Raw genomic sequence first — 19,465 nt, 5'->3', positions numbered from 1 at the left:
AAAAATTACTCATTTTTTAATTGTGTATTTGAAAATAATGTATTTCTTTCCCATTTTTTCAGATATTTTTTCTTCATTATGAAACTTTCCAGAACACAAACTGCAACTTGTAAATAATTCTGGCTTGGCAAGTCCTTATATGCACTCACAAATTACATACTGTTCTGATTAGGCACACCAAACATGCTACTCAGTATGTAGACATGTTTCAGCTCACAATGACAGTTGACGTATGATTCACTACGCCAACTGCTCAAGGCATTTGTACTAGTTCAATATTCATATTTATTTATGTCAAAATTCTGGTGTAAACAAAGCAATTGAAATGATGTATCAGATGGCTACTGACAAAGAGTACAAAAAACTAGTCGTACTTTAAAGGAAAAAAAAATCACGTAAATATGTCAGTCCTATGAAAATAAAGTAGCTCCGTTTAAAAGCAAAATAAAGCCAATGACATTCCATCATTATATGTTTCCTCTACCATTTTAGTTATCTGCCAAACTGGAATAACTGTTAAGATGGTTTGAACCATTTGCTTCAGAAAAAGAATTTCTCTACTAAGAAAAATTCATTTAAAGAAAGAAAAATCAAATTCTTATTTTAAGTTCCCTCAAATCAGAGCTAAATCCAAGTGCCTGTTGCTCTTTCCTACACAAACTTCTGAAGGATCCAATCAGTGAAAAGTCATTGCATGGGCAGTATAATGTGTTATTTTACCTTAACAAGCAATTGTAAATCACTCCATCAAGGGAAACACTTGTTAAAAGCTTAATGGCCAGAGAAAAAACATGCAAATTTCCAAAAGGAAAACAAGAACGTATTTCTGGGTTTGTCTCATAAATTGCACCCACACCCTGACTGGCCACACAGGAAGAAGGCCCAACTTACTGCTTAGGCAATAAACCCAAGCTTCTCAGTGGAGAGAACACACTGTTGATCCATATCTTCTTGACAGGCATTTATATCTCCCATCAGTGATTACTACAAAGTATAATTTAGTACTGGGAGAGTGTACCTGAATAGTTCTATTCCCATGGTGGGATAAAAAAGGGGAAAAATTATATAATATATTATATATATATATATTTTTTTTTTGTCTTTTGTCTTGTTGTTGTTGTTGTTGTTGTTGTTGTTGTTGTTGTTGTTGTTGTTGCTATTTCTTGGGCCGCTCCCGCGGCATATGGAGGTTCCCAGGCTAGGGGTTGAATCGGAGCTGTAGCCACCGGCCTACGCCAGAGCCACAGCAACGCGGGATCCGAGCCGCGTCTGTAACCTACACCACAGCTCACCGCAACGCCGGATCCTTAACCCACTGAGCAAGGGCAGGGACCGAACCCGCAACCTCATGGTTCCTAGTCAGATTCGTTAACCACTGCGCCACGACGGGAACTCCTATATTTTAATATATATATATAATACACACACACGCACACACACATATGAATTAAGAATCATGTCCTTTAAAAGCCACCAAAACAAATTTATGTTGTCCTCCGAATGGTTTGCATTGACCTCATGAAGCTCATCCAGGATTTAAAATGGAAGTGGGTACAAAACCTAAGCAAATAACTTTAAAATGTCACAGGAGAATGAAAGAGAATGGAATTTAAAAAGCATACAAGATAGAGAAATAACAAAAAAGAAGGAAGAAATGAGAAAAGCATTTGGGGGGGGGTGGGTTCTAGGTTGTTTTTCCCTAACTCTAGAACATATTAAAAGTAAAGCCTTCTAGTTATTAACACTGCATTGAAATCTGAACAAATCTGATTCAAATCAATTGTATTCCTTTATATTCCCCCCTGTAACTAATAGAGTAAACATATTATTTTTTACCTAAAGGGCTATTAAGAAAAAAAGTGTAATGTGACTTTTTAAAGTTTGGAAATTGCTTATAATACTTCTTCCATAATATATTCAACATCAGAATGTCAATAATGTGTCAATAAAAGCAATTTGACAAAAATATAGAGTTTCAACTACCCTGCTTAGGTAGATATGCGGAAAAAAGATTCCATAAAGATGCAATATCATGTTATTCAAAGAAAAATCCTGCTTTGTTCCTTCACTTCTAATTTCTTGTAAAGATTTTCAGCTTCTGTATTTTCATGACAATTTATTTTACCCATTCCTTTTACACGATTGTACTTTGAAATGCACAAGTTTGACAATGGATTAATTCCAATGGCAATCTGGCTTGGAAAGAGCTAAAAAAGAAAAAAGAAAAAACTGCCACTTAAATAAAAACCCATCTTCATTGTTCTAATTTAAATAATTTTGTTGGTGCAGTTGGGTTTGGCTGATTGGGTCAATCTGTCCTCTTATTAATTAGAATTTTTTGAATTAAATAAAAAATAAAGATCTGCCTGAAACCAGAGATAATAGTTCAGAAGTTAGGAACAGAAAAACATGAAGGAAACATACCTTTAGGGATATAGTGTCCTCTGATAGATTAAAAAAAAAAAAAAAAGAAAGAAAAACAACCCTCCTGCATTGAAAGCCTATCTTGAAAAAGCATCTTTCTTAAGGATAGCACTTATTTTACATTCCACTAAAATGAGCCAATTAATATTCAAAAGTAAGCTTTCCCACAATAAAATGCTATTAACATATCCTTAGCTCACAAAGCTTTTAGAATCTATATATCTCTGTGGTGTATACATTCTTTCTATGATGCTACCAAGCTGCTGTTTTCAAGAAATTGAGTCTTTTTCTCAGATCCCAGAATAATCCAGTCTTATAGGAGTCCTACAGTAGTCACTTAACCTCTCAGAATAGTCTCATCAACTGTAAAGTACAAACTTGGTCTCTAAGACTCCTTCCTCTTTGTCATGCCTATGCGATTATTTCAGCTACCTGAACAGCTCAAACAGATCACCTGCAAGGGGGGAAGGAGGGTGACGGTGAGGGCTGTCAGTGATACAAAGAGACAAAAACTTTGTAAAAATATCTGTTCAATACAGTCACTCGAATTGAAAAATGTGCCAGCCTATCTCATATTTACTTTCATCAAATTTTTGTCATTAATTGACCATTAATTCAATTATAAAATATATTGATATATCTAAACTGTTGTCGAAAAGAAAACACGTACTTAACTGCTTAATAAATTACAAATGGAGAAAGAGGTATTGGGTAAACTGTTTGGGTAGCAGAATAAAATTTCAATAAAGTTAATAATGCATTATCTATTTTCTGCTTCTGTTATAGATAGTTTCTGATTCTCCAAACTGTTGTCTGACAGGTCTGTGTTCTCCTGGCCAGGTAGTGGTACATTTTTCAGCTTGTCAAATTTCCTCGCGCCCTTTTTCATTATACAGCATTGCTCTGTGCTTAGCCACTGTATCCGTGCGTGCAGACACACTCTACCTTCAATGTAACACTAAAATTGATTTGCTAGGCGCTCCTTTGCTTCTTCACATTTCACATCTTCCCATTGAATTTCTTGTGTCAAGAGCATAGCACTATCTTTCTACTTCCATCCTCTGAAATCTGAACACTCTCTGGGTTTTCTGAATATTTAAGTAAGCTTTGTGACTGATGTCAGTGTGTTTCATTCTATAGTACTGTGTTCAATGCAATTTTGTATTATTCTCTGAGAGTATTTGGTGCTTGTTTTCATTTTGGATTCTTTCTCTTTTAAAGATATTAAATCTTTTATTAAATGGTCTTTTGTGTAAATTAATGGCAGGAGACTTTTCGGTAAAAAGCAAAGTTCTTAATTAGTATTTCCCCCAGAAACAAACTAAAAATAAACAAACAAAACACTTCATAATATAATATGGATCTGTTTGAGGTTAATAGTTTTTGCTTATCTTCTACAAAGAGGATATACAAGGAAACAGCAAAAACTAAATTCACAGATGGAAAATATGCTTTCTTTTCTTGCAAATTGGAAGAAATGAATGTAAAATGATTCTGACTTGCAATTAAATGACCTAAGTTGGCACCAAATCATGAATGTTCTCTGGAGAATCCCAAGCCTGACCATTTGGTGCTCATTGATAACACATATGTATTGTAGCCTATTGTTTTAACTGGTCAAATTTCAAGACTTTGGAAGCCTAGGTGAAAGTTCAAACTTCTTTACTAAAGTGTGGCCATTGTATAATAACACACCCAAGATGATTCATTCAGTTAACCTGATATCTACTCATCAAGGAGGAGAATAAGCTGAGGAGGTATTATATCTTTCTCTAGCATAACATGTTAAGTGCAGCATTCCAATCTAAAAGGTAGAATTGTTCCTTTGAGTAAAATAATTAATGAGCCCAACAAAAGGAAAGCTGTTACGAGAGAGACCTCTAGTGGAAAAAAATGCAAGTGCCTTGGAAAGGGGTTTTATTGTTTATGTTTCATCTGAGAAACAGAACTTGCATTCCCTGATTAAGACAGCATCCACAAAACCGCAAATTAAAATTCCTCTTTCATTATAAATGCATGCGATTTGTTCAAGCAAATAATACCTTTCAGATTGGAGCCTACAAAGTACTTGAGGGAGAAAATTTGTTTGACATTAGATCTTGAAAAATAAGTTACAGGTAAAGAAGATTTGTAAAAGAGAACAGCATAAATTTGGAGGTACTGCATAAGTTAGAACTATATCCTTATTTGTTTGCTGAATTATACTTTAATTGTAGGTAATTGTTTTATATATAAAATATCAAAGCACCTTTTTATGTGGGGTGGTGAAGCATGGATTAGGCATTTTCCATTTCTTCATAACTCATAACATTAATAATAAAACAGGATAAAATATTAACTCAGTGTTATTTTCTTAAGAGAAACAGCAAATGTTGGTGACATGAAGTGAAAGAAGGCACCCAAGGACAGGTTATTTAAAGAAAATAGTTGCCTCTGGATTAGAGTATCTCATTCAATGAATAATCTTTAGTTTTAAGGTTAGTTTTCCTCTGTTCTTCAAACAGTTGCATTTAATTCCCCCTCTGATGTATAACTGATTTTAATCACTTACTACAATTTTCTAGTTTAAACAATGTCAGTGATAAATATCATAACTAAGATATATTTTTCTCCTTAGAGATCTAATAGTAAATCCCAGAGAAATTTGGGTCTACTAACTGTGTTTACCAACTAGGTAGTAAAATAACTTCTAATTTAAATTAGCACATCCACTTTAGTTCAGAGTAATAGCATGACCCAGAACTACACAATTTAAGAAAGTGCTCCAGGCATAAGGAAGTGAAAGAAGTTGGTAATTCAAAGGTGTAGTATTAACAAGACAGAAATATGGCCACAATGTTTAAAAAATATATTACAACTGGTAATCAGTTGGTTACAGTAATTTCTGAAATCTGCTTCTATAATAATAACTGTTCCATACTTCTTTTTAAAAATTAACCACAGTAGAGCTTTAGGTTTTGTTATTGTTCAGATATTCATTAAGTTTAGGAAAGAGATATTTTGTAAGGCTGTTTTTTACTCTCAGCATCAGCCCCTAGTTTTCTTATCTATTTTTAATTTTTCCTATTGTCTTTAATAAAACTCTCTTCAATTTCTCCTCAGGACAATGAAATTTTAGAGCCTATTTGCAAAGCAGATTATTCACAGCCGTTGAATTCCTCGTACTAATATATCTCAGTTAATGCTGAAAAGGATCTATCTTTCCATTCTTACCAAAGTCTGAATATCCCATAAAACAGGACATCATAATTCCAAGGAAGTGTGCTTCATGAATCTTTTCAAATTTGGGCTGGTGGCTGGCAGCCAGTTAAATGAAAATTGGTAACAGAGGGTTTGGGGGTGGTGCTAGAGAGTGTCACTCAAATTTTATTTTAGTGACTTAGTTTCCCATTTAGAATGGAGTTCTTTCAGAGAAAAAAAAATAGCTGCAAATTTTGGAAGCTTTGAATGAGATTTTTTTAATATTTAAAAATAATTATAATGGCTAAAGGAAAGTATCTAAAGATAGAAAAACATAAAGCAACATATTTATCTGTCCTCCTTTCTTATTTGTTCTTCTTTAAAATAAAGCTATTCGTGTTTCTAGGTTGCTGTGTGTTCTTTAAATAAAACTGCACATTTCAGTATGTAACTATTTTCCCTAAAAATTTTGAAGCCTGTCTCTATCGACATGTGCACCTTGTGCGTGGTTTCCTTGCACTCTCTCTGATCTTAATAGGTTTCACCATTTATGCTTCACAAAAAGACTAATTTCCACAAGCACCTTAGGAAGCTACAAAGAGTAAAGGTGGAAACTAAAGTCTTCTGAGTTTGCCAGAATTCTCATTGGAAAAGGAAAAGTCACAATTCAGTCTGGCCGAGAGGCTGGAATCAGCCGTCTCTCCACTCACCACATTATGCCTTGTTTGAGGGCCTCTTTCTCTCTCTCTCCCTCTCTCTCTCTCTCTCTTTCACACACACACACACACACATATTGGCAATAGGAAAGAACCTTCAAATACAACTCTGATTTCAGGTTTATTGCAGACCCCATCTTAATTATTAGTTTTTCTGTACCTACTATTTGCCCTTTTTGCTTCTCTTTTTGATGTGAACAATGGGGGAATAAAGGAAGGAAGGAAGGAAGGAAGGAAGGAAGGAAAGAAGGAAGAACCACTAAACATGTGCATAATTTTTCATTTCGCTTTCTAGTTTGGAGCTGTATTTTCAAACACTCTTCATTCCAGCTGCAACAAATCGATTCTGAACTTATCGTTTTCCACCATTCTATGTCATCCCCACCCTTACTCCATTTCAACAGCCGGAACCATCACATAGGCACCAAACAAGCGGTTCCAGTAAAACATTCTAGTAAAAACAAACATCCTTGGAACCACCCTCAACTGACCCAAGAGTTCTGATTTCTGCACCATTGGATTATTGTTGCTGCTCTGCCATTAAACATGTCACCTCAGCAGGTCCCTAACCCTTCTGTGCTTTGGTTTCTCTATCCACAACAAATAGGTATCACTATTTCCCCTATCCAATGTTGATATAAAGATAAAGTGCTTGGAAGAAATACAATACAAGGTATTATTATGCATCTGAAAATGAAGACAGCAGCTGCCAGATACTGTTTGAAGAATTCCTCTGCTTAATAGAATTGATGGCTGTACTTGAAATCCTCCTGCTTAAATGCTGTGCCCATTGCTTTGGGACCCTATATAGCCACACAAATGACTGACCCTGAATTGTGTGTGACACTAAGCTGAACTTTGAAGTGAATTGTGCATGTTTCCTTCCCTTTGCCAATAAAGCATCTGTAGCCAATTGGTGTTCAACATCATCTTCCAGCCAAGAAAGGATTTTAGGTTCCAGATACAACTGCAAAATAGAGGGCTACAGTGTCTAGTCTCTGACTGTTCTAGGCTTTTCATCCTTAAGGAATTTCAGAAGAAGAAGGAACTCAGAGGTCATCTCTGCTCATTCATACAACAGGAATTATTTAACTACTTACTAAGTAAGCAGAGCTTTCTCTGGTTTGTGAACAAGAACATTTCTGGTAGGAAATAGCCTTGAAATGTAAGTTATTATAACCGACATCTTAATCAATTCAAGATTTTTTTCAGTAGAGTTAAACATCAGGTTTACTTTCCCTTTACCATGAGAAATCACAAAGGTCAGTCAGTATGGATTTTCTGGAAGACCATTGCTCCTACATCAAATATAGGGAAATAGTAAATGCAAGTTGTTCACCTATTTTTTTTTTTAAAGAACATTTGGGCTTGCCTCTCCACTAGATATGTTATCTAAAGTATCTCCCAACTCTAAAAATGTTGATTCTATTTTTCCTTGTTCATACGGTAAAATTCATAGGAATTTTAAAAAGCACATATCAGTGTGAGGTTGAATTTTTGTTTGCATACTGTTTGGTAGATATTTGTACACAGAAAAGAAAGAATAGAGAAATTACTACATGGGTGATTAATATAACACTGCTGAGGTGCAGGTGTCATTTTAAACTTTGTTATAGTATATTGTACATATATCCACCTCCTTTATTAGATTATGAATTTTCTGAAGGCAAGGATCATAAGAATCTTTGTAACTCTGATATCCTGAATTTATTCATTTACTGAACACCTGCTATGTGCCAGCAATATTGTTAAGCGTAGAAATTTTTACAAAGATGAATACATGATCCTAGCCCTAAAAGAATTCATAGTCTAATGGAAATAAAATTATGTTATATTATATGATTTTAGCAACTGTACAGTTTGAAAAGCACATTTATTTCCATGATATCCTTTGAATTTTAACAACAATAAGTGGTTGGTATAATTAGCCCCATTTTTACAGATGAGGAAAGTGAGTTTCTCTGAGGCTAATTATGCTGTTTCTGGTGACTCAGCTAATCAATGGCAGATCATGAGCTCCTGGCTTCTTACTCCAATCCTGTGGGTGCTTAATAAATACTACTATTAATCCAACAAGGCATGATTGTGTTGTTGGATTATTAATACCGTTGGATTATTAGTTGTCCTGCTTATTTTTCTTCTCTTTCTGATCAAATGAAAATATTTATAAACACCTCCCTAAACATCTGTCTTAAATCCATTCCATAAGTAAGTTACATAAAATCAAAACTGAAACTCCTGATCTGACCAGATGAATTGTGAACACAGAATCTTTCAAAATAAATCAAAATATTCACATACCCTAAAAAATTTAGTACCACAAATCCGATTCAGTCCATTTCAACAGTCAAAAAAAACTACTTTTGTGCATAAGGCATTGCATGCAATAGAAGGATACGTTAGTACTTGCCCTCATGGTTCCATTTCAAAGAATTACTGTGCCAGTTGTTTCCTCTGTTATGGGTCCAGGAAAATCTGATTCTTGTTAGGATCACTTCCTATACACAGGGAAAGTAGGAGAATGCTGCTTTGATTCAATCCAGTCTACACATAACACTGTGCCTGCCAGGCTGGATTTGTATTAAAAAGAGAAAAAAGAATAATATGTTACTCAAAAAGCTTCTGTGTTGCAATCAGAGGGGTAGTGGGGAGAGGGCTGGAGTGATGATGACATCCTGTGCATATGGAAGAAATATTATAAAGAATCATTGAAGACAATCAGACTATATGATATGTATGTTAATTAGAGTAAGCAATAGATCAAACCAGATGCAAATTGTGTACGGAGTTACCAACTGAGGACTCATTTAAAGAGTGTTAAATGTTCTGAACATCAGTATGACATATCTCAATTGGTATAAATGTAGAGAGTTCTGTGGATCTCACCTTGACTTTGGGTCTATTTTATTCTCCAGTATAGTTACACAACAGGCATAGGCACCTCTGGCCCATATTCGAATAATGAGCTTCCCCTTCTGCTTTTTTTTTTTAAGTCTCCCCAAACCACACTTTGGGATAAAAGTATGTTTACCATTATTGAAAATACTGTAACATGGGGATGTTTGAGTATCTTAAACTGAACATGATCAAACTGCAGATCACAAAACAAGTATAATTCTGCTACTGTGTATCGTATTCATTCATTTATTCTGTGTATTTTTATTGACAATTTACCCTGAGACTATAAAATGATGAAGCACAGTTCTTTTTCATAGAAAGCCACAGCTTAGTGAAGAAAGACAAATGCAAAATTATCTCTTTCAGTGAAAGTATATCAGTTAATATTGAATATGAGAGCCAAATGAAGATGAAGGCGGCCAAGTCACTTAATGAAGGTATAATGTCAACATAATCATTAGGTCTTTAAAGAAGTCACTGTGTGGTTCTTCTTTATCCCTGCAGTGCCTAGAAGCTTTGCTGACACATGGAGGACAGTAAACATTGCATGAATGAATGAATTAATAATGGAAATAAATATTACATTCAAATAACCCCCCAAAAGTCAGTTTTCTTGGCTCCAGTGAATAAATAAATGTTAATCTAAGAGTGAATGAAATAAATACTGCAGACCTAATGCTCAAAATGTTTAGAAATGGCCAGTTTTCTTGGAGGAGTAGCTTGACCCATCACTGTCCTGCATTTTTCACCCAATAACCTAATCATTTAATAAGATGGACTGAGTGAGAAGGGAGAATAAGTTGACCGTGTGACAGGTAAAGCATGTCCTCATTTTCACAGAGGCTTAGCCTCCCCAGTATAGTCCCATAGTCTCAATATAATATTTTGACTTTAGGGCTCCTAGTTAGTCCTGGAGGTTTTTTTTTCACCTCACACATTGAAAACATCATCTGTTTTAGTGTTCTGCTTATGACATCACTCTGACATACTGTAAACATGATAGCATATTTTATGGCACTGGAAAAATAAGCAAGGAAAGGAAATATCCTTCCTCATGCTTTGGTCAAATATATTTTATAGTTAACTAAACTTAGCACACATGGGGTTTCCAGGAATGTTCAGAAATGAGTTTCCTACTTCGAGTAAAATTGATCTAATGAATGCAACTATTCACAGCAAAACTTAGAGATTCCTTGAAAATGTATTACTTCCTGTTTCCAAAGACGTATTAGCTCCTCTACAAAAAAGTCTTTACTATAATTATAGTTCTAGGTCGCTAATATTGAAAGGCTTATGGCTCACTTTCAAGCTCTCCAAATTCAAACAAAGGATTAAAATCTGAAAGTTTCAATTGATTTTAAGTTGCTTTTTCTCCCCACACCTGGCAGAATCACAACCATGGGCTCAATCTCATTTTTATTGAAGAGTCATTCATTAGGCAGAGAAGTGAGAGTAAAATGAAATGAATTAAATTCAAGTAGAGGACATACAGAGAAAAAAGGGATAGGAAGCAAACAGAAACAAAGCACAAAAAAGAGTCAGTCATGAAATTCCTCTCTAGCAAAAGGTCATGTGGGATCCAAGCTCTTAGTACTCTCCTGATGCTTTCAGAAGTAGGCCTTATACGTGCTATTTCAAAGTGCAACAGGGTAAGATGCTTATCATGTAGGTTTTTAAAAGTCATACAAAAAAGCAGTATTTAGTCATTCTTCAAGTATGATTCAAAAGGTTACAGCATCCCAGTTTTGCCTCAAATTACTTCCTAACTTTCAGTTGCCTTGAAAATAGGCAGTTGAAATTATCCATTGATGCATATTGTTTATATAGATAGCCCCAACTTATCCTGTCAATGGAAGTCATCTCAGCAGTAAAGATTAAGTACGAAAATTATTTTTCATTAGGTTTTAATTTGTGACTCATCTGAGATCTGTTAATACGATAAACCATTTGGTTGATTCGTTTTTAAAAAGTTAAGAAAAAAGAATATATAATTAAGTTAACTTGTCCAGTGTTGCTTAAAGATTTAAAAAAAATCAGGTTCATATGCTGACATGCAAAAAACATTCTACTGCCTAGAGAAAAAAAGCATAACTAGTTTGTTATTTGTCTTCCAGCTGACCCACACAGAAGAATTCTATTCCATTATCTTGAAGTAAACTGCTACTTGTAACATTATAAGCATAGGTTTGTTGTTTTGTTGTTCAAGCATTTACGAGGAATGTTTAAAAGAATCTTGAGTTACTTCAGCAGCTATTTATCGATGCATTTTATGCCTTTTGTTAGCTACAATCTCAGTCATTTCAGTACATAGAGCCCTAATCTTCAAATCTGTCATTCCCATTTTGCATTACAAATCATTTGTAGTTTTATAACTGTCATTTCCAAGGACATCTGGAAAAGATGGATTTATGAAAGGTTACCATGCATTCTAAGAAGGCCGAGAATTAGCATGACTTTGTAAAGGTTCTTATAAATTGAGCAGAGCCATCACTGGCAATGATGTGTCTTCTGCTTTTGTCAAGTATCTTTATTTAAATATTAAAGGAGAGATATGACCTTTGACCTTGGAGATCCCTGTGACCTGGCAATGGCCCAATGTATTAGCTGTCAATGGAGTGTTATGGCCTGACTCTCTCAAGGCCCCTATTTGTGGACAGTGTTATAATAACCCTTCCATTAGGCATCCCCAAGGCAAATAACCTCAGCTTTAACAGAGTCAGTTTAAAATTCCTTAGAGTAACATTAAGAGACTATCTGGTTTGTGTCAGTTTAAGATCAACTACTCCCTGCATAGGTTCAATTCTGTAAATTTTAAGTAGCCACAGTTATTTAAGAACTATTTCATATATGCCTGCGGGTAAATACTAGACACATAAGAGTGTAGAAAGAACCCCATCTACTTCTTTGATTTCTTAACCATCCTCTGTAGAGATTAAGTGAATCCAAATAGCCCTGAGAATCTATTTTTTTAATGACTCTTTCCATCTGTATACATATCTTTTGTTGATGGAAATTTCACAGAGTTGCTGCTTATGGTATGGAAAGGATTGGGAGACATCAAGCACAATTGGAAGAAACAGGTAATAATCATTAGGAAGCAGGTTTACTTCCCTATGTGTGTGCCAGGGCTTAAGTAATGAAATTAAGACTAAAGTATTTGTTTTTTTCTGCCTTTTCATTGTAATTTGTCTGCCTCTTAAACTAGGTTATTCCCAGGTAAGTAAATCTGGCTATGCTTGGATTAAATGCTTAATCTGAATCACAAATTATCACTACCCTTATTTCTAACTACTTATTACCAGGTTCAGACTGTGTGGGGAAATCTGAGGTCAAAAGACATCTTTATCTGTGAGAAATCAAGGTCAAGCTATCCTAAAATGCTTTGAAAAATCATAGTTGTCATAGTTGTCATCTTAAGTCTTAAATTAAATCACTGCAGATGATGTGACTATTTCAAATATTTGGCCATGAAATGAACTGAATGTCTCTTCTGAATCCAACTTCTGTGTTTGGGTGTCTATGATATTTATTAAATATCATTCAAATTAAAAAATAAACAATTTATAGGTGACTATAGATGACTTTTCAACCTTTTCAACCTGCATTGTTTTATATCCTCAGTCAAATACAAATTAATAAACTGGTTTAATTGGGAAATTTTATTTTTTAAACTAATGGAAAAGTCAGCAAATGTTTATAGAGTGCCTACCATGTATACATGACATTGAGATAAACATACACATCTTTCAATATTCTTTTCATACTTACAGTAAAAACCTAGCCATTTTTTTTAAATAATAGACTAATTTTTAGGGAAATAAATTATATGTGTAGTGCTTGCTTTTACTTAATAATACCAAAGACTTAAAGGGTAAATAATTATTGATTGAATTAGGTTTGTCCCACATCAAGTTAACTGCTATTAAAAAAAAAAAAAGTGATCTCATGAGCTAAAACCCCAGTGCTCATAAACAATACTTAGCTTTTGATTTACAGTGAAATCACAATTCTCCATTTCTTGTTCTCTCTGTCTCTGACATTGCATGTGAGACCATAGGGCAATACATGCCCTACGACATAATATAGGATGTAATTTAAAGGGTCCTATTGATGCCGTAAATCACAAGGAGTTCTGCTGGAGCAGTTTATGAATGGCAGTAAAACACTAAGACTGGATTATATTGTTAAAATTATGTACCACGTGCAAGTATTATTATTTGTAATTTGAGATAAAGTATTACAAAACACAAAAATATGGGAATGTCATTTTCTTGTTATTTACAGGCTTCTTTTATGCAAGAAGATGTGTTTTTGGATAAAATAGGAAATCCAGGGTTACAGAGTATCTGTCATTCTGGAGAAAGCATTTGTGGGCTCTGAGAGTAGCACGTAATAGAGCATATTCTGACAGGTACATACATAACCCAATTTCTAAAAGTACAAAAGACTATCTACATATGGGCTACTAGCAGACTAGGTTGTACTAGGTTGTGAGTACACAAAACAACATAACACCACAATGACTATGGGAGTATAACAATCTAAAAATAAGTTGAAGAGTGTAAAATATTAACCAACCTGTTATTGCTCTTTACAAGAAAACTGCAGTTATGATGGACTTAATTTTCCAACAAATGGACTGGTTTTTGTTGACATATATCCATTCTGAAGCTTGAAATTATGTATTTTCAAGTTTCTTTTCTGGAAAGATAAAATGACAATGGAAATTTCTTCAACTATTCTGGACACATCCTTGATAATACAGAGGAATTCCAGTCTTCTAGCTCGTTTAGTTGTATTCTTGCATTATGGATAAACCATCTAAGTGGATGTGCCTATGTGACCAAACCAGATGGCCTGGATTATAGCCAAACAATTCTTCCTTCTGTTATTTTTTTTTTCCTCAAAGGCACTAAGATAACATGTAGTGGGATCACGAGTAATTTCAGAATATTTTAGGTGGATCTTTGGGCAATTCAGATTATCCCATAAGAAGTCAATCCCTAGCAATATTCTAAAATAGGTTAACACTTGATTATCTCCTACTTTCTCTCCCAGGCACTGAATAGCAATGGCCATCATCCCCAAGTTTATCTCTAGTTTCCCAAGAATCAAAAAGGGCACTCTAGAATTATTCTTCTGGATTATTGCCTGTCAGAGCCATGTCCTGTCATTTTAGACTTGTTGCTGCCATATTTCTCTTTCCACAGAAACAACTTTATTCTAATCTTATTCCTACAGGACAAGGATAATAATCAATTTCTTAATAAACTATCTGCTTTTATTTGCAAAGGCATCAGTTACTATATGGAGAGCATTTTCAAGTGACTTTCTGGGAGTAACTCTAGAGTCAATTAATCCAAAGATTAAACATGAAGATAAATAGAATGGGCAGCTGATACTGTGGCAAGCCAGTGTTAGCACATAATAAGAATTTCTGGGCATTGAAGTTCATTTGTCATGAAAAAAATATATATATATATTTATACACATACCATCATATACACACACACATACACATATAATTATAAGTAAATATATATGTATATATGTGTAATTCACTCCCAAAACTTAATTCCACACAGGTGGAAAAAATTTCATAACCACTAATTTTCAGAGCCATATAACATTTCAGACAACTCAAGAAAACTTTTAACACTATAATATGACTAAGAGCAAGATTTCATGAGTAAGATTACCTGAGTTTCCATCCTTACTAGTTGTGGGACTTCAGTCAAGTTATTTAACTTCTCCATGCCTGAATTTCTTCATAGGGTAATATAAAAGATTTGTATTTTAATTCACATAGAGTACCCACAACAATGACTAACAAGTGAAAATCACCATATTTATATTTGTTATTAAGATCTAAGAAAGACAGAGCTTAATTAGCAAATATTCTGAAATATATACACAATTTTTTACAAAATAAATTCTGGATTATTGAATTATTGATTTTGATTGTTATCTATCACTTCATAAATTTATTTTCAACAGATTTTTTCAAACACGTATGCTATGCACTAAGCTAGATGCTATGAAATACACAAAAATAGTTTAAAAAGATTCTTTTTCTCAGTGAACTTAAATTCTATTATCATAACTTTGAGTTACAGTTCTTATAGCTAAAAGTGATCAATATTTAATATCACTATGCATTTTTCTAGTTGTTTCCTGTATATAATTTCATTTAAATAATTGAGAACATATGGTGCATATGATATATTTACATACATATATGCATACATGTATATATGTATATCATATGCATATATTATATTTATTTAAAATAAATAAATATTTTAGATGACTGCATACTTTTTCATAGCAAGGATGAACACTTAATGAATCAACTTTGTAGGAAATATATGTCTCCTTATTTTTTCTATTGTTAATAAGTTTAAAATAAACAGACTTCCACAGAAATCTCTGCCTTATCTTAAAACTGTTTTCTTGTGATGTGTTTTAAGAAATGAAATTAGCATCAAAAATGTTAAGGGCTTTATGTATTCTTATATATAATGTCATGTTACTGAGTATATGCAATTTAAACCCTCCAAGTTGTAGCAGAATGCAATCTTAAAACAGATTTTCATCTTTCTCAATCTGGTAAGTATAAAACTATATTTTATTTATCTTTAAATTTGCAATTTCACCAGGGATAATACATTATTAAACTTTATTTATGATGTTTCTTCTTTTTGGTTTCTTACACTGATCTCTTTCCTACTCTTAAAAGTTCATTCATTTATCTGAGAATATTAGAATTGTTATCCCAGAAATAGAAAGAGAAACAAAAGTTTTTAATTACCTTCAAAATAGAAATTTTTGCATGAGTAAGAATATTTGAAAAGTTTTTTTTGAAGTCATTTTCTGCTAAATCCAATATCAAGATTATCCCTTGATTTGCTCCTGTTGCATTTTAAAAGTTCATGTTCATCAGTAAATTTTTCCTGCTTCTTCACAGGTCTAGTAATAGCAAATTATACTTCAAAATTTGTAAAAAATAAATCTGTCTTGGAATAAAGGCAAAACTGAAACATACTAATTTTAAAAAGCCTAAGTCCAAGTCTTATTACACTTAGGGCATAATCCTTACTCCTAGGACATAGACTTTCTCAAATAAAAGCCTAAGATGTTTACCGAGGACTCGCCACTTTGAGTCTGAATTTTAATTTATTTAAATAATTCTCTGCTTTATGAAATAAATTTAAAAAAAAATTCTTCACATGGTTTGCATGGAGTATTATTTAGGAAAGTGGGGAATATTTAGCCCTAGATTGAGCACTGCTACAGATGCCCAAAAAGTCATAAAGCAAGACTCAAAAAAGGACCAAACATTTTCCAAGGAACTCAACTGCATTTCAGAACGAACAACTATGTGAGTGAGCCACAAAGTGTCTCTGTCCCAATTGAACCTTGAGATGACTGCAGCCTTATAGACCAGGAATCCAGACATAACTTAGCAGTTTCTCTTGATTCTGAGCTGTCTTATAGAGCCTAATAGAGGCTCAGAATCAAAAGAAACTGCTAAGTTATGTCTGGATTTCTGGTCTATAGAAACTGTAGGGTAATAAGTGTTGTTTTAAACCATTAAATTTGAGTGTTTATTTTTATGTAGAAAAAGATAACTAATACAGAAGGGAACTTCTACAACCTAACAAAGGGTATTTATGAAACACCTAAAGCAAACGTATTTAATGGTAAAACAATGAATGTTTTCTACCTGAAAGATCAGAAACATACAAGGATGTCTGGTCTCACCACTTTTGTTCAATTTCTACTGTGGGTTATAGCCAGTGAAGCTTAAGGTAAGAAAAAGAAATAAAAGGAATCCATACTGAAAAAGGATAAGTAAAAAGTAAAACTGTCTTGATGCTACAACACATAGAAAATTTGATGCACTTTACAAAATTCAGAGGCCAGAAGGCTCAACTTATTTAAGAAGGTATTTCTTCCAAAATTGATTTATAGATTCAAAATAATTCCAATCAAAATTTCAGCTATTTGCAAAATTTATAAGCTGATTCTAAAATTAATATAGAAATGTAAGAGATCTTGAAAAAGAAGGAAAAAAATTAATCTACACTATGTACTTTCAAGACATGTTGTAAAGGCACAATAATCCAGACAGTGTGGTATTGACATAAATTAGTCAAAGAAGTCAATAGAACAGAATAGATAGTCTAGAAATACACCTACAAATATTCAGACAATTGGTTTTCAACAAAAGGCATGGATAATTCAGTGGAAGAAGTGTAGTCTTTTGGACAAATGGTACTTGAAAAATTGGATATAAACAAAAAAAAGAGAAAGAAAGAGAGAAAGAGAGAAAGAAAGAGAGAAAGAAAGAAAAGAAAGAAAGAAAGAAAGAAAGAAAGAAAGAAAGAAAGAAAGAAAGAGAAAGAAAGAAAGACAGACAGACAGACAGACAGAAAGAAAGACAGACAGACAGACAGACAGAAAGAAAGACAGACAGACAGACAGACTGGACATCCATGCATAAAATTGGATATCCAGGAAGTTCCTGTTGTGGCTCTGCAGTAAAGAACCTGACTAGTATCCATGAGGATGTAGGTTTGATCCCTGGCTTCACTCAGTGGGTTAAGACTCTGGCATTGCCATGAATTGTGGTGTATGTCGCATGAGCAGTTCAGCTGCATTGTTGTGGCTGTGGTAATAGGCTGACAGCTGCAGCTCTGATTTAACCACTAGCCAGGGAACTTCCATATGCCACAAGCTTAAAAAGAAAAAAGAAAAGGATATCCATATTCATAGAAAGAAAAAAACTAAATTAAAATACAAAAAAAGAGACAAATAGTCCCTACCTCCACACACATGAACAGATAGAACCTCCCTATACTGATAAATACAACTTACTAAAACTTAACAGCAAGCTTTATATTTATTTTTTAAAAATGGATAAGCATTTCCATTTCTAAGGTATAGTTTTAAAAAGTTAAAAGGTAACCATCATACAGGCGTAAAAAAAATAAACTTTCATTAAAATCAATTGTATAACTATCAGACAAAATTTCTTTGCACTGTTATGGGCAAGGGTCATTTGCTTTTCTCTAATACAGGAATTATTTACATTACAATCAATTTTATACTAGTTCACACCTACCCCTTCAGAGTTATAAAACCATTAGTCAATACAAATTCAGTCTAAGTTACAGGCACTGGAAAAGCATCTAGTACTCTCTTTTACATTTTTCCAATACTTAATACTTTTTTCTTGAAAGGATTATTTTTGTTGACACAACTAAAGTCAGGAAGCCGGAGTTCCCATCGTGGCGCTGTGGTTAACGAATCCGACAAGGAACCATGAGGTTGCGGGTTCGATCCCTGCCCTTACTCAGTGGGTTAAGGATCCGGCGTTGCTGTGAGCTGTGGTGTAGGTTGCAGACAGAGCTCGGATCCTGCATTGCTGTGGCTCTGGTGCAGGCCAGCAGCTACTGCTCCGATTAGACCCCTAGCCTGGGAACCTCCATATGCCGCGGGAGCGGCCCTAGAAAACTAAAAAAGACTAAATAAATAAATAAAGTCAGGAAGCTTAAATCATTGCTAATTTAACATTATACTATTGATAGAAATTAATAAATTGATACTTATAAAAGAATAAAAAATATGTAAGTATTACAAAGGAAGAAAAACATTCTCAGAGAGTGTCTATATAGAAAATTCAAGAACATACACAATTGTATTATTATAACTAAGTTATCTAGAAAGAGGTTTTTTTTTTTTTTTGATTAAATGTCAACATACAAAGATCACTGGTTTAGACTGATCAAGAAAAAAAATTGAAAGACTCAAATTCCTAAAGTTAGGAGTAAAAGAGAGAAATTCACTATCAATCTTAAAAAAAATAAAGTGGGTTATAAGGAAATACTATGAATAACTGTGTGCTAACAAATTAAATAAAATGAAATGGACAAATTCCTAGAAATATAAAAATCAATAGCTTTCTACCCCAAATGTAAGCATAGAAAAAATTTAATGTAAAACATTCACATCTTAATGGAAGAAAAATTTTTAATAAAAGCTATAATTTAACAAAAGATGCACAAGATTTTAGAAAAAAATATAGTTGGAATATGAAAAGAATCTGAAAGAAAGTGGATGTGTACACATACATGGCTGAGTCACTTTGTTGTACAGGAGAAATTATCACAGGGCTGTAATTCAACTATGCATCAATAAAACTTTAAAAAATGAAAAATAATTTTGTGTTTATTTGGACTAGT

The 19,465-nt window shown here is 33.6% G+C and overlaps 1 protein-coding gene across 1 annotated transcript in view; it reads right to left on the bottom strand.

The window, feature by feature from the left end:
- Positions 1-19,465, bottom strand: part of TFEC (transcription factor EC) — a 279,833-nt gene that overhangs the window by 59,159 nt on the left and 201,209 nt on the right. The window contains 2 exon segments of the mRNA XM_013990837.2: positions 13,797-13,919; positions 14,918-14,984. The gene's annotated coding sequence lies outside the window, so the exon portion shown is untranslated.

This window comes from Sus scrofa, chromosome 18 (genome assembly GCF_000003025.6).
Source record: "Sus scrofa isolate TJ Tabasco breed Duroc chromosome 18, Sscrofa11.1, whole genome shotgun sequence".
Taxonomy (NCBI): Eukaryota; Metazoa; Chordata; class Mammalia; order Artiodactyla; family Suidae; genus Sus; species Sus scrofa.
Note: the sequence above shows the minus strand (reverse complement) of the source record. Positions and strands in the feature narration are given on the sequence as shown.